Genomic DNA, 15,805 nt, shown 5'->3' on the forward strand with positions numbered 1-15,805 from the left:
AATACAGTCTAACAACGCAGGTTGATACTACTCCAACCACACACCTCTAATGCAGGACAGGGTACACATCATGGGCTTAAAAGCGATCTATTTGCCCCTGATGTACAGGCTGCCTCACAAAGCAGGTAGACGAAACAGAGACAAACTACACCAATAACACACCTATCATGCAGGGCAGCCAACATGTGAGGCCCAGAAAAATATCCTTTGCCTTTGACATGCTGACCATCCTGCAAAGTATGTTGATTTGGCAGACCGATATTGTTCCTCCACAATATACCTGTCATGCATGGTAGTATTTATGCCAGTCTTTTGAAAAAAAAAACACGTTTTGTGTCCATATCTACGCTCCTCTTGGAGCTAGGGTATTATAAATCCCACAGTGATGATTCTTGTGAGCCCTGCTGTGTCTGTGCTTCATTTGGTTGAAATTGATCGAGGGGTTTGGGAGGAAATCCTAGACGTCCACATACACACACATCCACTCTGCTTTGTAACCTACCACGACACCATTATCTATAAGGGAAACTGCAGTAGCAGAATGTAGCGAAATGCAGTAAGTCCTGTAGAGGATCAACGATTGATGCATAGACTGGCAGCTGACCCTGAACATAAATAAATATAACGTATTACGCACAAACAGGCGAAGAGATCCACCACCATTCGATTACACCATAGGCGACAAATCAATAGTTAAAGTAACGACTGTGAAATTCCTAGTTGTAACCACCTGTAGCGACCTAAAGCGTAATGTCCACACAAAACAAATGGAAGAAAGAGCAGGTACCGTGCTGATATTGATTCGGAGAATCTTAAGGAAATGTAGTTCGTCCAGGGAAGAAGTGACTTAACAAAACACCCGTTCAACTAGTTCTTGAGTGTTGGTGAGCAGTCCTCTGGGACCCTTACTAAGTAGGATTAAAAAATGGCTCTGAGCACTATGGGACTCAACTGCTGAGGTCATTAGTCCCCTAGAACTTAGAACTAGTTAAACCTAACTAACCTAAGGACACCACAAACATCCATGCCCGAGGCAGGATTCGAACCTGCGACCGTAGCGGTCTTGCGGTTCCAGACTGCAGCGCCTTTAACCGCACGGCCACTTCGGCCGGCTCTAAGTAGGATTAATAGAAGAGACAGATAAGATACAGTGAATAGCAGCACATTTCGTCACGGGATCCTTAATTCAGTGCAGGAATTTTAACGCTAATCCTCAACGAACACGAGTGGCTTACGTTACAAGGGTCTCGTAAACCACAAAGTTTTCGGCTGAAATTTGGAGAGCGTGCGTGCCAAGAAAATTCTGGGAACACATAACATACTCCCACTTACATCTCGCGTAATAGTCAATAAATATAAAATAACAGGAAATACATGTCATAATGAGTTTTTTCGATAATCATTCTTCCCATACGACTTTCGTAAAAACAGTCCTGCCAGACGTACCCTCCGCCAAACACGGTAATGTGGCTTTAAGAGTACAGATATAGCTATAGAGACATCACGTTAGTACCATGTAAAGCCACGTCTAGCGTCAATTCGACGAATAAGTGTGTCCACAAGTTTCTTTAGGTAGGCCCATTACGGGAGTGCTGATTCCTACTTTTCACCCGCTGTCTAAGAACAGTCTAACAAAGAGACCGCATAGCAAACGGTTTTTTTTTAATTTTTTAAATTATAGTATTTGAAGTTCAGGACTCAAATATCGATCAACCAAAGCACTTCGATGCAATTTTAAAAATTCTCGAGAAAATCGACTTTGAAATTTTCGGGGCGTGATTAATTCAGTGCATCATGGCCGATGTTTGTTGACGGGCCACATGGCTCCTCTTCAGTGACCGTGCGTCACGATCAGTTAACACACACTTTCGTCCGCGATCTTACTTAGCGGATGATGTTTTCTCACTTTCCCTGTATGCAGTACAAATCTTCGCTACGGTGTCTCTTGAAATACCAAACACTTCGACTACCCTGGTTACGGAAGCAGCACCGTACGAGCACCAACAGTTTGCCCCGTTCGAATTCCCTTATCTCCGACATAAGGCACTCACAATTACACAGAACACTGTTCTGACCGCGACTGACACGTGTGAAGTATTGTGGAGATTGCACAGGTGCCGTTTGTGGTCAAACACAACGGCGTATCTTGGCCAGCTATTTTTGATTGCATCAGCAACGGGTAGCAAGCTCACTTAGACGGTAAGGAAGGGGGCAGACTTAGCGACGACTGCGAGAGTGGTTAGGTACGACGCAGTGTAGCAATTACGCAGATTGCAATCTATTTTATGTGGCGGGATTAATTCCTGGACAATGGCGGAGCTGGCGAATCTGATGTGGTAGCGCTCTGGAGTAAATGCGTCCCGGCTCCAGCTGATGAACAAACAACAATAGTAAATACATCGAGAAAGTAACACGCTCGTGCGAGTAAAGCACGCATCAGAAAAATAAACAACTGAGCCGGCAGAATGCCAGTTACTCATCGGATTATATGTTGTCCGCTCGTGCCGAAAGAGTGGCGTGCTAACACGAGCTTCTAACCTAGATGTCGGCATTTTCGTATCAGACTGGGACAACCTTCTACGTCAGGCGCTCCGAGAATGATGAAACACATACTTCCACAATCCGAACACTTGACAACTTTTAATAAAGTACAAAAATATTCCGGCTTGCAAACTGCAATAAAAATTCTCACAAATTTCAAGTATTAAACCACGTGACATCTACGCAGTTTTTATTGGCTTCCGGTACGTACCCATACAGCCAACTCAACTCTGACTATAGGATTCTACAGTTTGTTTTGACAATGCAGCGTATACATTAATTGAAGTCGTTAAGTTCGTAAATACGAAGTTACTTAGCAAAGGACAGATTCCACCATTAAACAAATTTTACGTCCACACTATACCGAAACGAGCAAACAAGACGAAAACGTAACACAAGATACAAAGAGGTAATAAGCTATAAAAATCCTACTGGTACCACAATAAAAAAATGGTAAAACGCGTTTAGTGTGGTACACATTTGGGATATTCCCAATTCATTCCGTATTAACGATTATGCATCGATATTAACAATAAAAACCTCTACGCCGTTTTCAGTCTCAGACTAGGCTCTTAGCATGGTTTGGAAAGTGGTTCCTTCGACTAAAATTTGACGTCCTATCACAAGCATTGTTGTCGGGCCCACAATTTGACTCTCCACCGAGGAAAGAACTTGTTAGAAAACTTTTCTTTTCAGTGGTTCCAGATGTTTAATATGCACAATACTTCATTAATCTGTATATTCATTATTAGATATTCTGTACATCAACAAGCTAGCAGCCTTCTCATCCCATTCAGAGCAAGAACTGAAAGCAAAACGATGCACATTCATGCTTGGCGGTACCCGCTTTGCTAACAGTGGTAACTTGATGTAAGTGGCACAATAAAAGGTGTCCGATGGGTCCGTCGTTCGGTTTCGTCATATATCGGATTTTTATGGAACACTTCAAGTCGACTTCCCTATTTTTTCACTTCTACAAACGCCAGGGAATTAGTAGCCGTAGTGCCAAAATTGCGTCGTGAAGTTGAAAGTTGCAGTTCCTATTGGTAACGCCGAGCGCCGATTGCGTCGAATTTCTCTCAGACGGCTCTGCCCACAGCAAAGACCAATCTTGTCATTTAGATTTTTGTTCATCAGTTTCAGCAACCGTTTTTGAAGAATGTCAATGTGAAGAAATAGCACAGCAGTTGCGTTAAAACTGTTTTTTAACGCAACTAACGTGCTATTTCTTCACATCGGATATGTTGTTATTCCATTCACACCGGCACCCCCCCCCCCCCGCCCTCTTTCCTGTGCAATCGGACTACTTCCTTGTGCCTTTTATACTTGCTTCACACAGTCACAAAGAGAAAGACTAGACGTGAGGAATTCTAAAAAAGTAGTAAGGTTCCTTCACATAGTGAAAGTAAAATTATGTTCTACTACAATTTCAAAAAAGCACTGCGTCTCCAGGCCACGAGTGGCTTACCGGGACCATCCGACCGCCGTGTCATCCCCAGTGGAGGATGCGGATAGGAGGGGCGTGGGGTCAGCACACCGCTCTCCCGGTCGTTATGATGGTATTCTAGACCGAAGCCGCTACTATTCGGTCGAGTAGCTCCTCAATTGGCTCGCGAGGATGAGTGCACCCCGAAAAATGGCAACAGCGCATGGCGGCCTGGATGGTCACCCATTCAAGTGCCGACCACGCCCGACAGCGCTAAACTTCGGTGATCTCACGGGAATCGGTGTATCCACTGCGGCAGGGCCGTTCCCCCAAAGAATTTCAAAAGAACAACCGCAAATATTTACGAAAAATTGCGAAAAAAATGTAATATAAAATAAAAGTAACAGCACACGATATTGCCATTTCAGTATCATTATATCAACATACCGGTGAAAAATAAATAGTTGATATATACCGATAATGTTTTTTAAAAATATCGATATATCGATATTTTCTTAGAACAGCCATAGCGGTAACACGACAGCCTATTATAAATGGAAGAGACACTTTATTCAGTCACGAACACGCGACCGCGAACTCACAGTCGGTCGCGTGTCTGATCGAATCATATTCGTGTCGACAGCTAAAATCAGCTTGACAGGAGCACGTGGAGGGCCAGTTTTAGGCTATGCTGCACAAATAGGGTTTTATCCGTAGTTCCACCGGCCGCTAAAGTGACCGTGTGACCGGGAAAACCCGTCCATTGGGCAGCACAATGGCTGCTCCTTTCTCATGGGCGCTTTTGGTGTCCAGTGCAAAATTAAAGCTTACCCCAAAATTAATAAATATTGAACCTCATGCGTCACTGAAGAGGCAGTAGGCTTATTTGAAGCGGAAAGGATGGACGAATACGTGTGTAAAGACGTGCCTTCGGTATCCGCATTAATCTATAAGTTATTGTAAGTTAAATGTTATAAATAATTCCTGAATTGTAAAACTGAATATCTCGGCAATGCATTATGCCTTTACAACAAATGAGGCGGTCTATGTATACGTCTCGTAGAACTGTGTCGGACTGTGATAGTAGATTTTGATGTGTCGACAGAAGTGCCGACACAGTGTTGTTCTGAGGGGGCCGATAGGCACGCTATCTAACGCTGACGGGCGTGAATTCTGGAACAGGATAAGTAGTGAATTCTCATAAGAAAAGTATGCAGCTCCTCAAATAATTATCTTTTATTCTTTGATGAATACAGCGTTCTTCTTGAGACATTTATACTATAACTCTCAAAGTAGGTAAGGCTAATGGCGTCTTGCTAGGTCGTAGCCATGGACTTAGCAGAAGGCTATTCTAACTGTCTCTCGGCAAATGAGAGGAAGGCTTCGTCCGTATGGTCGCTAGCAATGTCGTCCGTACAACTGGGGCGAGTGCTCTAACGTATATCGAGACCTGCCTGGTGGTGGCGCTAGGTCTGCGATCACACAGTGGCGACACGCGGGTCCGACATGTACTAAATGGACCGCGGCCGATTTAAGCTACCACCTAGCAAGTGTGGTGTCTGGCGGTGACACCACAGATTTACTTAAGTTATTCACATAATTAAATGAGAGGTCGACAAGTGGATTTCAAATTAAAAACAGATTTTCTTACTAAATAAATAGAGAAACATTAGAAGTAGCGGCAGTACTGTGAACTATAGATAGATAAAAAGTATTTAATGTATAATTTTAATTGTTTGTTAATATTTACACTTGTAAGTCCGAAAACGGAGGAAAACCATAGAAATTATTGTTTATAAATAAGCTACGACAGTTAAAACTAATAATAGCATAATATTTCTCGGAAAATTTCTGTCTGATCTGATGTATCACATGTGTACAAAAGGTAAAAAATTAAGAATTTAAGTAATTTTGATGTTCAGTAGTTTAAATGACTTCAGTGGTGCCTGAGGGAGGTTTATATGAATGTGTGGTGTCTGGTCTTTTGAACAGACACCACGCAGAATCAGCAGCTGTTATTTACATTTATGATAGAGGTTTCTTGGGTGAACAATGGCATTTTGGTGAGGAGTAGAACATTGGTGTGACCGATTCTTGATTACTGCTTGAGTGTTTGAGATCCACACGAGGTCCGATAAAAGGAAGACCTCGAAGCAGTGCAGAGGCATGCTGCTAGATTTGTTACCGGTAGGTTCTATCAACACGCTAGTATTTCGGAGATGCTTCGTGGACTCAAATGGGAATCCCTGGAGAACATATGACATTCTCTGTGCGGGGCGCTATTGAGGAAATTTAGAGAACCGGCACTTGAGGCCGCCAAGACGCATTTTCAGTAGGGAGCACAAAAACAAAGGTAAGATGAAGGGAAGCTAGGGCTCGTACAAAGGCTTGTAAACAGTAGGTTTTCCCTCGATCCATTTGCAAGTGGAACAGGAAAGGAGATGGCCAGTAGTGATACAAAATATCCTCTGCCAGGCACATATGGTGGCTTGCGGAGTCTGTATGTAGATGTAGATGCAGAGAACCAAGTACACACATCAAAAAAAAGTTTTCAATCACCTCAGTTCCGAGAGTTCCGGAACCTGTACAGAAAATTAGAATACATATCAACATTTCCGCCCTTCTTACTGCTCATGGAAACCACACATTGCATGTTGTACCATACAGAGAGACCTTCAGAAGTGGTGGTCCAGATTACTGTACACACCAGTACCTCTAATACCCAGTAGCACATCCTCTTGGATTGATGCGTACCTGAATTCGTCGTGGTATACTATCCACAAGTTCATCAAGACACTGTTGGCCCAGATTGTCCCACTCCTCAACGGCGTTTCGGCGTCGATCCCTCAGAGTGGTTCGTGTGCCACGTCGTTCATAAACAGCCATTTCAATCAATTCCAGGCATTTTCGAAAGGGTTCATGTCTGGAGAACATGCTTGCCACTCGAGGCGAGCTATGTCGTTATCCTGAAAGAAGCCATTCTCAAGATGTGCACGATTGGGGCGTGAACTGTCGTCCACGAAGACGAATGCCTCGCCAGTATGCTGCCGATATGGATGCACTATTGGTCGGAGTATGGCATTCACGTATCGTATAGTCGTTACTGCACCTTCCATGACCTCCAGCGGCGTACATCCCCTCACACAATGCCACCCCGAAACATTAGGGGACCTCCACCTTGCTGTAATCACTTCACAATGTGTCTAAGGCGTTCAGCCTGACGGGGTTGCCTCCAAACATGTCTCCGGCGATTGTTTGGGTGAAGGCATATGCGACACTCATCGGTGAAGAGAACGTGATGCCAATCCTGAGTTGTCCATTCGGCATGTTGTTGGGCCCATCTATACCGCGCTGCATGGTGTCGTGGTTGCAAAGACGGACCTCGCCATGGACGACGGGAATGAATTTGCGCACCATGCAGCCTATTGTGCTCAGTTTGAGTCGTAACACGACATCCTGTGGCTGCACGATAATCATTATTCAACATTCTGGCGGTGCTGTCTCTGTTCCTCTGAGCCATAATCTGTAGGTAGCGGTCATCCACTGCAACAGTAGCCCTTCGGCGGCCTGTCATCGACAGTTCCAGTCTCTCTGTATCTCCTCCATGTCCGAAGAACATCGCTTTGGTTCACTCCGAGACGCCTGGACACTTCCCATGTTGAGAGCTGCGCGGAGTTGCTGTGCGGTAGGAGGTGCCTTGTTACGGACTGCGCGGCCGCTCCCGCCGGAGGTTCGAGTCCTCCCTCAGCCATGTGTGTGTGTGTGTGTGTGTGTGTGTGTGTGTGAGTGAGTGAGTGTGTGTTGTTCTTAGCATAAGTTAGGTTAAGTTAGTTTAAGTAGTATGTAAGTCTAGGGACCGATGACCCCAGCGATTAAACCGCGGTATTGACAGTCTAGGCATGGCTGAACTGAAGACAACACGAGCCGTGTACCTCTTTCCTGGTGGAATGACTGGAAGTGATCGGCTGTCGGACCCCGTACGTCTAATACATTTGGTTGTTTACATCTTTGGGCGGCTATAGTGACATCTCTGAACAGTCAAAGGTAATGTGTCTGTGATACAATACCCACAGTCAACGTCTATCTTCTGGAGTTCTGGTAACTTGTTTTGATGCGTGTGGATAGAAGTCTGAGAGATCGCGATTCAGTTGTATCATAGCTGGCCAATCAAGCTCTTAGATAGCTAGATACACTACGTGATCAAAAGTATGCGGACACCTAGCCGAAAATGACTTACAAATTCGTGGCGCCCTCAATCGGTAATGTTGGAATTCAGTATGGTTTTGGCCCACCCTTAACCTTCATGACAGCTTCCACAGTCGCAGGCATAAGTTCAATCAGGTGCTGGAAGGTTTCTTGGGGAATGGCAGCCCATTCTTTACGGAGTGCTGCACAGGGGAGAAGTATCGATGTCGGTCGGTGAGGCCTGGCACGAAGCCGGTGTCCCAAAACATCCCAAAGATGTTCTATAGGATTCAGGTCAGACTTTGTGCAGTCCAGTCCATTACAGGGATGTTATTGTCCTGTAACCACTCCGTCACAGGCCATGCATTTGAAGAGGTGATCGATCGTGTTGAAAGATGCATTGGCCATCCCCGAATTTCTCTTCAACAGTGGGAAGCAAGAAGGTGCTTAAAACATCAATGTGGGCCTGTATTGTGATAGTGCCACGCAAAACAACAAGAGGCGCAAGCCCCCTCCATGAAAAACACGACCACACCCTAACACCACCGCCTCCGAATTTTACCGTTGTCACTACACACGCTGGCAGATGACGTTCACCGGGCGTTCTGCGTACCCACACCCTGCCATCGGATCGCCACATTGTGTACCGTGGTTCGTCACTCCATACAACGTTTTTCCATTGTTCAGTCGCCCAGTGTTGACGCTCCATACACAAGTGAGGCGTCGTTTGTCATTTACCGGCGTGATGTGTACCTTATGAGCAGCCACTCGACCATGAAATCCAAGTTTTCTCACATCCTGCCTAACTGTCATAGTACTAGCAATGGATCCTTATGCAGTTTGGAATTCCTGGGTGATGGTCTGGATAGATGTCTGCCTATTACACATTACAAACCTCTTCAACTGTCGGCGGTCTCTGTCAGTCAACAGACGATGTCGGCCTGTACGCTTTTGTGCTGTACGTGTCCCTTCACGTTTCCACATCACTATCACATCGGAAACAGTGGACCTAGGGATGTTTAGCAGTGTGGAGATATCGCGTACAGAAGTATGACAGAAGTGATACCCAGTTACCTGAGACATCGTTCGAAGTCCGTGAGTTCCGCGAAGCGCCCCATTCTGCTCTCTCAAGATGTCAAATGACTACTGAGGTCGCTTATATGGAGTACCTGGCAGTAGGTGGCAGCACAATGCGCCTAACATGAAAAACGTATGTTTCTCGGGGTGTCCGGATGCTTTTGATCACATTAGGTAGCTGCTTTTTCTCGTTACTTTTGTTTCAGCACACATGGGCGTTTGTGATTGTATTGTAGTAACATCGGACGCAGCCTTGAGCCTTGTGTGTCAATTGCAGCAGCAGCGCGTGTGTGTCATTGCTGAGAAATGCCATTAGTTTGGGATTGTAGATACCATTAAATACATATGATCGTCACTTGTGGATGTTCAGATAATGATGTAAGGTACGTTGTTTTCTGTCAGAATTGAGTCATTCTCTTCTTGTTTATTACGATGACCTGAAGGGACCACTCTATATATGTAAAAATACTCGTGGCTAGTATGAGTGTTGTTTACGAGATAACTGGTTATAAGGCACCAGGTCTAGACTAGTGCCCCCTCGAGAGTTTTGTGGCATTTACTTTAAGCCTTGAGTGTTCATATTACGGGCTGTCGGATCGTCGTCCATTGTATGCAGATGTGGCACGTCGGTTTGTTAGATTGAAAGTCTACTAATCCTCAAATTGAGTAGAGTGATTCGTCATACATTATAATGCTCTCGCGCAGTCTTCTAAAAGATAACGAATCCCACAAGTCAGAGATCTTCTCTTTCTTATAGTTATTTATTGAACTGAAAAAATTATTGCGTTGAAAAGTATCTGGGCAAATTATTTTCCGTTCATTTTTCAGTCCGAGCTCGTGCGCTTTCTTCGATGAACTCGTCGACAAGGAGCTGTTAAGCTTTAATCTTTCTTTCTTCTTTCAATTATTAAATATTTTAAGTCTTCTGTGCAGTTAAACATAAGTTCACCTCTTCAGTATAAGAGATATATTTCGCAGTAGCAAAGATAACAAATGCTCGTAATTCTTGAGATATGCACAACTACAGCCCTCCTCATTCACTGGACTTTTTTTGTCTGGTCCATACTGTTTCCTCCTCAAAATACGGAAAGAAAAGATCTTGCAGTAGAAGAAGTTCACTGTCAGAGGTATCAAAACGATTTCCACTTACAACTTTCGACTCAGTCGTTTCCGGACCTGGGTCCTTTACCTCAAATTGATACATTTTACCCGTCTTCGTCATCCATGATCATTTGTAGCCCTCACAGAATGACCCTTTACTGCGCTCAAGGCCATTAAAATTTATAATGCATAATAGAGATCGCTGTCTTACAAGCAATGGACGATCTAAGACAGCAAAATGATCAAGTCTGTGATGCTGTTCCACTAGACACAATGCAATTGTTCTTAATCGTTGTCGACGATGCGTTGCGGTGGAAATTGTGTATTTTGAATATACACCACCGTAAATTACACATGCGTGTACACGACACTAAAATCTTCTCACTTATTTCTGTTTTCAGTGAAGAGGTATTCAGTTTCAAAGAGGGTATACATTACCTTTGGATACCCTTTACATCAGAGTTTGTACCGCATCCCCGCGGATATTGTTACCGACGGTACGCTTTCTTAATTGAAACAAAATAAACTGCCTGTTTCTGATTAGGCTGGCAGATCGTTACACTGACTTTATTCACTCACAGCACCCCTACCGTGCCAGTGACGACTGCTGGAGTGTTCTACATGACATCGTCGCAATCTGGCCATACTAATTTAGGTTTCCCACGATTTCTCCAAACAGCTTCAGACCGATAGATGACGAAACAACGTCTTCAGCAGCACCATGGCCGGTTTGTTTCGTTGTCCATTCATGTCGGGGAAAATTTGAGCCTCGCAGAAATACAAATTTTTGCATTAGGTCAGATAACTGTAACATGTAAGCCTCTTAGGCATTCGCTAACAATGCACGACCTTCTGTAGAAGAGAGGGTGAACCAAACGGTTTTATGGAAAATGAAATTCACATTCCTCCTAAACAGAGAAAGTATCACGACGAGGAATTTTTTCCAGTAAAGCAGTGGACTGTCCAGTGACTTGCAGAAACCGTTCGTTCAGCTGGCTAGAAAATAGATTGTCGGATTCCCATGATACCGGTGGTCATCGGTTCCCTTTGTCTTGCTACTGCGGTTTCCGCTGCATTTTTTCTATCAAGTATATCTCGAGTTCAGGGCAAAGTTCTTGCTGTATTTTTATGATCCAATATTAAAGACAGATAGTTGGTTTCATGAATTATTTGCACAAAACATCGTAACGATGTAGAACAAGTTATTTTACATTTACATCGCATATTAATTTGTAAATATGGCTACACGCTGAACATTTATAATTTTTTTTAATATGCAGATATGAGCTAGTAATTCCCACCCACCACCTTTTATACATCACAATAATAGAAATTCTTCTACGTCAAGGAGTTGTCAAGATGAAACTTTTTCAGTTTGTTTTCAGATTTTACTGTGCTGTGTGTCAGACATTTTGTATCACTGGGCACGTTATCAAAAACTTTAGTTTCAGCACTGCGCACGTGTTTTTGTGCTAAAGACAACCTTAAGGTGGAGTAATGAATGTCATTTTCCTTGGTATTCTAATTAAGCACACCATTGTTCTTTTTGAACTGCAGTGACTAATTTACAACGAACTTCACGAGGGAATAAATGCACTGTGAAGGAGTAGTCAAAATGCCTAACTACTTAAATAGATGTCTAGAAGATGATTACGTGTGAGCACTACATATTATCCTTGCAGCACGTTTTTGAGCAATGAATAATTTCTTTCTCAAATATGAGTCACCAGAGATCCATATGAATGTATTGAATGAAAATATGAAAAATATGTCAACTTACTTCTTTGTCTCTCCACAAGATTTTGAATGATTGTGAGTGTAAATGTGACTGAACTAAGTTGTTTTAATAGTTCCTAAATGTGCTTTTTCCAATTTAAATTCTTATCAATGTGCACGCCCAAGAATTTTGAAGTTTCCACCCTATCCATTATTTCCTCACCAAGTATTACACTACTCATGGGTGTAGTACCTCTAGATGTGCCAAAATGAGTATCTTGTGTCTTTTTACAATTGAAGATGAGACCATTCACAGAAAACCAGTCAGTGATACTTCTAGGAACATTGATTACCATTCCATGTTTCTGTAGATATGCTTCGATTGGCTGCAGAAGTAATTCTGCTTGTTGTATATTAGACGGCAGATAATTTACATATATGAAGAACAAGTGTGGACCTAAGAGCAAGCCTTGGGGAACACCATAGGTGATTTCTCTCCAGTCAGAGTAATGTCCACGGACTGACTACATTGGTTGAATTACTAAGTACAACTTTCTCCATTCTTTTGGTTAGATATGACATTATCCATTGGTTGCCTATGCCATCAATGCCATAAAACTTCAATTTATCTAGGAGAACACTGTGTTCACACAGACAGATGTGTTAGGTAGGTCGCAGAAAATACCAACCGGCGCTATTTTAATGACGTAATTTGTTAACGGTGTTAGTTGTTCTTGAAATATATGAAATGAAATTTAAGCTCTCTCTCTCTCTCTCTCTCTCTCTCTCTCTCTCTCTCTCTCTCCCTATCCCTCTCCCTCCCCCTCTCCCTCCCTCCCTCCCTCGCTCCCTCCCTCCCATCTTTACTTGTCTTCTTCCTGTGTTGCTCAGGAAAGCTAAAAGTTTGACATCCAAACGTTAGACAGAAACAGAGAAGTAAAGTATTCGGACTGAAGGCGACGTATTAGTAATAAAAGTGTTGCTGAGTGTTATGATTTTCAGGGCGACAAGGAATAAAGATTGTGACTTCTGAGAGCGTTTCTTAGCGAGTATGCGAGCTACGTAAATAGCGTCACTGATCCCATACGTTGAAGATAGGTGATTCCGGCACTCCATTGTACGCTTTACATTGGAGTTTTGGTATTGTTGAGAGCAGCTGTCGGTGTATTCAAGGCGGCGCGCTGGTGCGCCAGTAACTGGAAACGCAGCCGTAAACGGCCTCGATTGATTGGTTTCCGATAGCCCAGGCTGTCAGCGTCGGCTTACAACCTGTTGCGCGAGTCTGCGCCCGTCCGTCTGGCAGCGGCAGCACAGTCCACTAGCAAAGGCGATCTCGCGGGAGAGGCTGCGCCGGCCCTAGACAGTAGCTAGCTAGCGCGCCCACCTCATTTCCCGCGGACCGACCTCCCCTTGCCGGGTCCGCGCTTCGCTGCCCGCGCGCCGCTTCTCTCGTCTCTTCGCGGTGGATTGCCAGCAGACAGAAAAAAAGTAACAGTCGCAGCGAACGTGCATTCCGTCAGTTTTCACCGTCAGCCAACTGGAACGTTCGTGGAATCCTACCTACCTTCTTTGCGTAGCGTTCTAATGAATACACTCAAGACAAAAAGAAAGACGCATCACGAAGGAGTTATTCGAATGGAACGGAAACCGGTAGATGTAATTTACATGTATAGACACATAAATGGTTATAATTTCAGAAAAATTGGATGATTTATTCAAGAGAAAGAGCTTCGCAAACTGAGCAAGTCAGTATTGCGTTGGTCCTTATGTAAGCAGTTACTCGGCTTTACATTGACTGATACAATTATCGGATATCCTCCTGAGGGATATTGTGCCAGATTCTATCCAATTGGTCGCCTTAGATCGTCAAAACCCCGAATTGGTTGAAGAGCCGTGCCCACAATGCTCCAAACGTTCTCAATTGGGGAGAGATGCGGCGACTCACTAGCCAAGACGGGGTTCGGCAAGTACGAAGACGAGCAGTAGAAATTCTCTTTGTGTGCGGACGGGCATTATCTTGCTGAAATGTAACATAATGGAACATCTTCGCTGTCATCGGGTCCCCGTTTACAGCGGTACTCACCACTGAAGGCAGTTCTGTTCCAGTCAAAGTGATTCCAGACCGAAGATGTGCCCGGAGAAGCCCTGGACAGCGTTGAGATACCTACCTGATTGGCGCCCGCCATACCACCCGACAACCAGGAGCAATGGTCTGGGGTGCCATTTCTTTTCACAGTGCGCCCCATAGGTTCGCCGGCTGGTGTGGCCGAGCGGTTCTAGGCGCTTCAGTCTGGAACCGCGCGACCGCTACGGTCGCAGGTTTGAATCCTGCTTCGGGCAGGTATGTGTGTGATGTCCTTGGGTTAGTTAGGTTTAAGTATTTCTGAGTTCTAGGGGACTGATGACCTCAGAAGTTAAGTCCCATAGTGCTCAGAGCCATTTGAACCATTTTGAACCCCTTAGGTTCTCATCCGCGGCGACCTTATATCACACCGGTACGACGAAGATTCTCTACACCTAGTTTCGTTGCCCTTCATGGGAAGCCATCCAGGGCTTTCATTTCAGCAAGATAAAGCCCGCCCAAACACGGCGAGGCTTTTAACTGCTTGTCTTCGTGCTATATTGGGCAGCAAGGTCTTCGGATCACTCCCCAATTGAGAAAGTTTGGAACATTATGGGCAGAGCCCTCCAGCTAGACCGGGATTTTGACGATGTCACGCATCAACTGAACAGAATTTGGCACGATATCCCTCAAGGGGATATCCAACTACTGTATCAATGAGTCCCAAGCCGAATAATTGCTTGCATAAGGGCCAGAGATTGACCAACTCGTTATTGACTTGCTCAGTTTTTGAAGCTCTTTCTCTTGAATAAGTCATCCAATTTTTCTTAAATTGTAATCATGTGTTTGTCAGTACATGTACGTCACAGCTACCGGTTTCTGTCCATTCGGATAATTTCCTCGTCGTGCATCATCCTTTTCTTCTCTTCTCCTTAGAGTGGATTGTAAGCACAGGCTATGGAATCGTTATTTATCCAGGGAACGTAGATTCCAGTAGGAACTGCCGCAAATGAGGAAATTGCTTAGCTATCTCTATTTAGAATATTTATCTTGTGAACGAAATTAGAATTATATTAATACCTTCAGCTGCTAACGAGCGTTGATATATATATCAACGGGGACAGGTGAAAATGTGTGCCCCGACCGGAACTCGAAGCGGGATCTCCTGCTTACATGGCAGACGCTCTATCCATCTGAGTCACCGAGGGCACAGAGGATAGCGCGACTGCAGGGACTATGTCGCGCACACCACCCGCGAGACCGACATTCTCACCTTGTATGTCCACACACTACATTCGTGGTGTCCCTACCCAACAAACTCATTACTCGTGGAAGACATGTCCGAAAGAACAGACACAATTTCCATATAAGTATATAGTTCTGGCAACACCGGCCATTACCTTCTTCTTCTGTGCGGATGCACACATATTCCCCGAACTCTTACGGGACTTGGTAAGAATGTCTTCCACGAGTACTGAGTGTGTTGGGGTGGGACACTACGAATATAGTGTGTGGACACACAAGGTGAGAATGTGAGTCTCGCGGGAGGCGTGCGCGTGGTAGTCTCTGCAGTCGCGCTATCCTCTGTGTCCTCGGTGGCTCAGATGGATAGAGCGTCTGCCATGTAAGCACGAGATCCCGGGTTCGAGTCCCGATCGGGGCACACATTTTCACCCGTACCCGTTGATATATATCAA

At 44.5% G+C, this 15,805-nt stretch overlaps 1 protein-coding gene across 1 annotated transcript in view; it reads left to right on the plus strand.

Annotated features, from left to right (window-relative positions):
• The window catches only part of LOC126474457 (uncharacterized), a 124,151-nt gene that overhangs the window by 57,764 nt on the left and 50,582 nt on the right, over positions 1-15,805 (plus strand). The gene's annotated exons all lie outside the window — the stretch shown is intronic.

The sequence above is a fragment of the Schistocerca serialis genome, chromosome 4, assembly GCF_023864345.2.
Source record: "Schistocerca serialis cubense isolate TAMUIC-IGC-003099 chromosome 4, iqSchSeri2.2, whole genome shotgun sequence".
NCBI lineage: Eukaryota > Metazoa > Arthropoda > Insecta > Orthoptera > Acrididae > Schistocerca > Schistocerca serialis.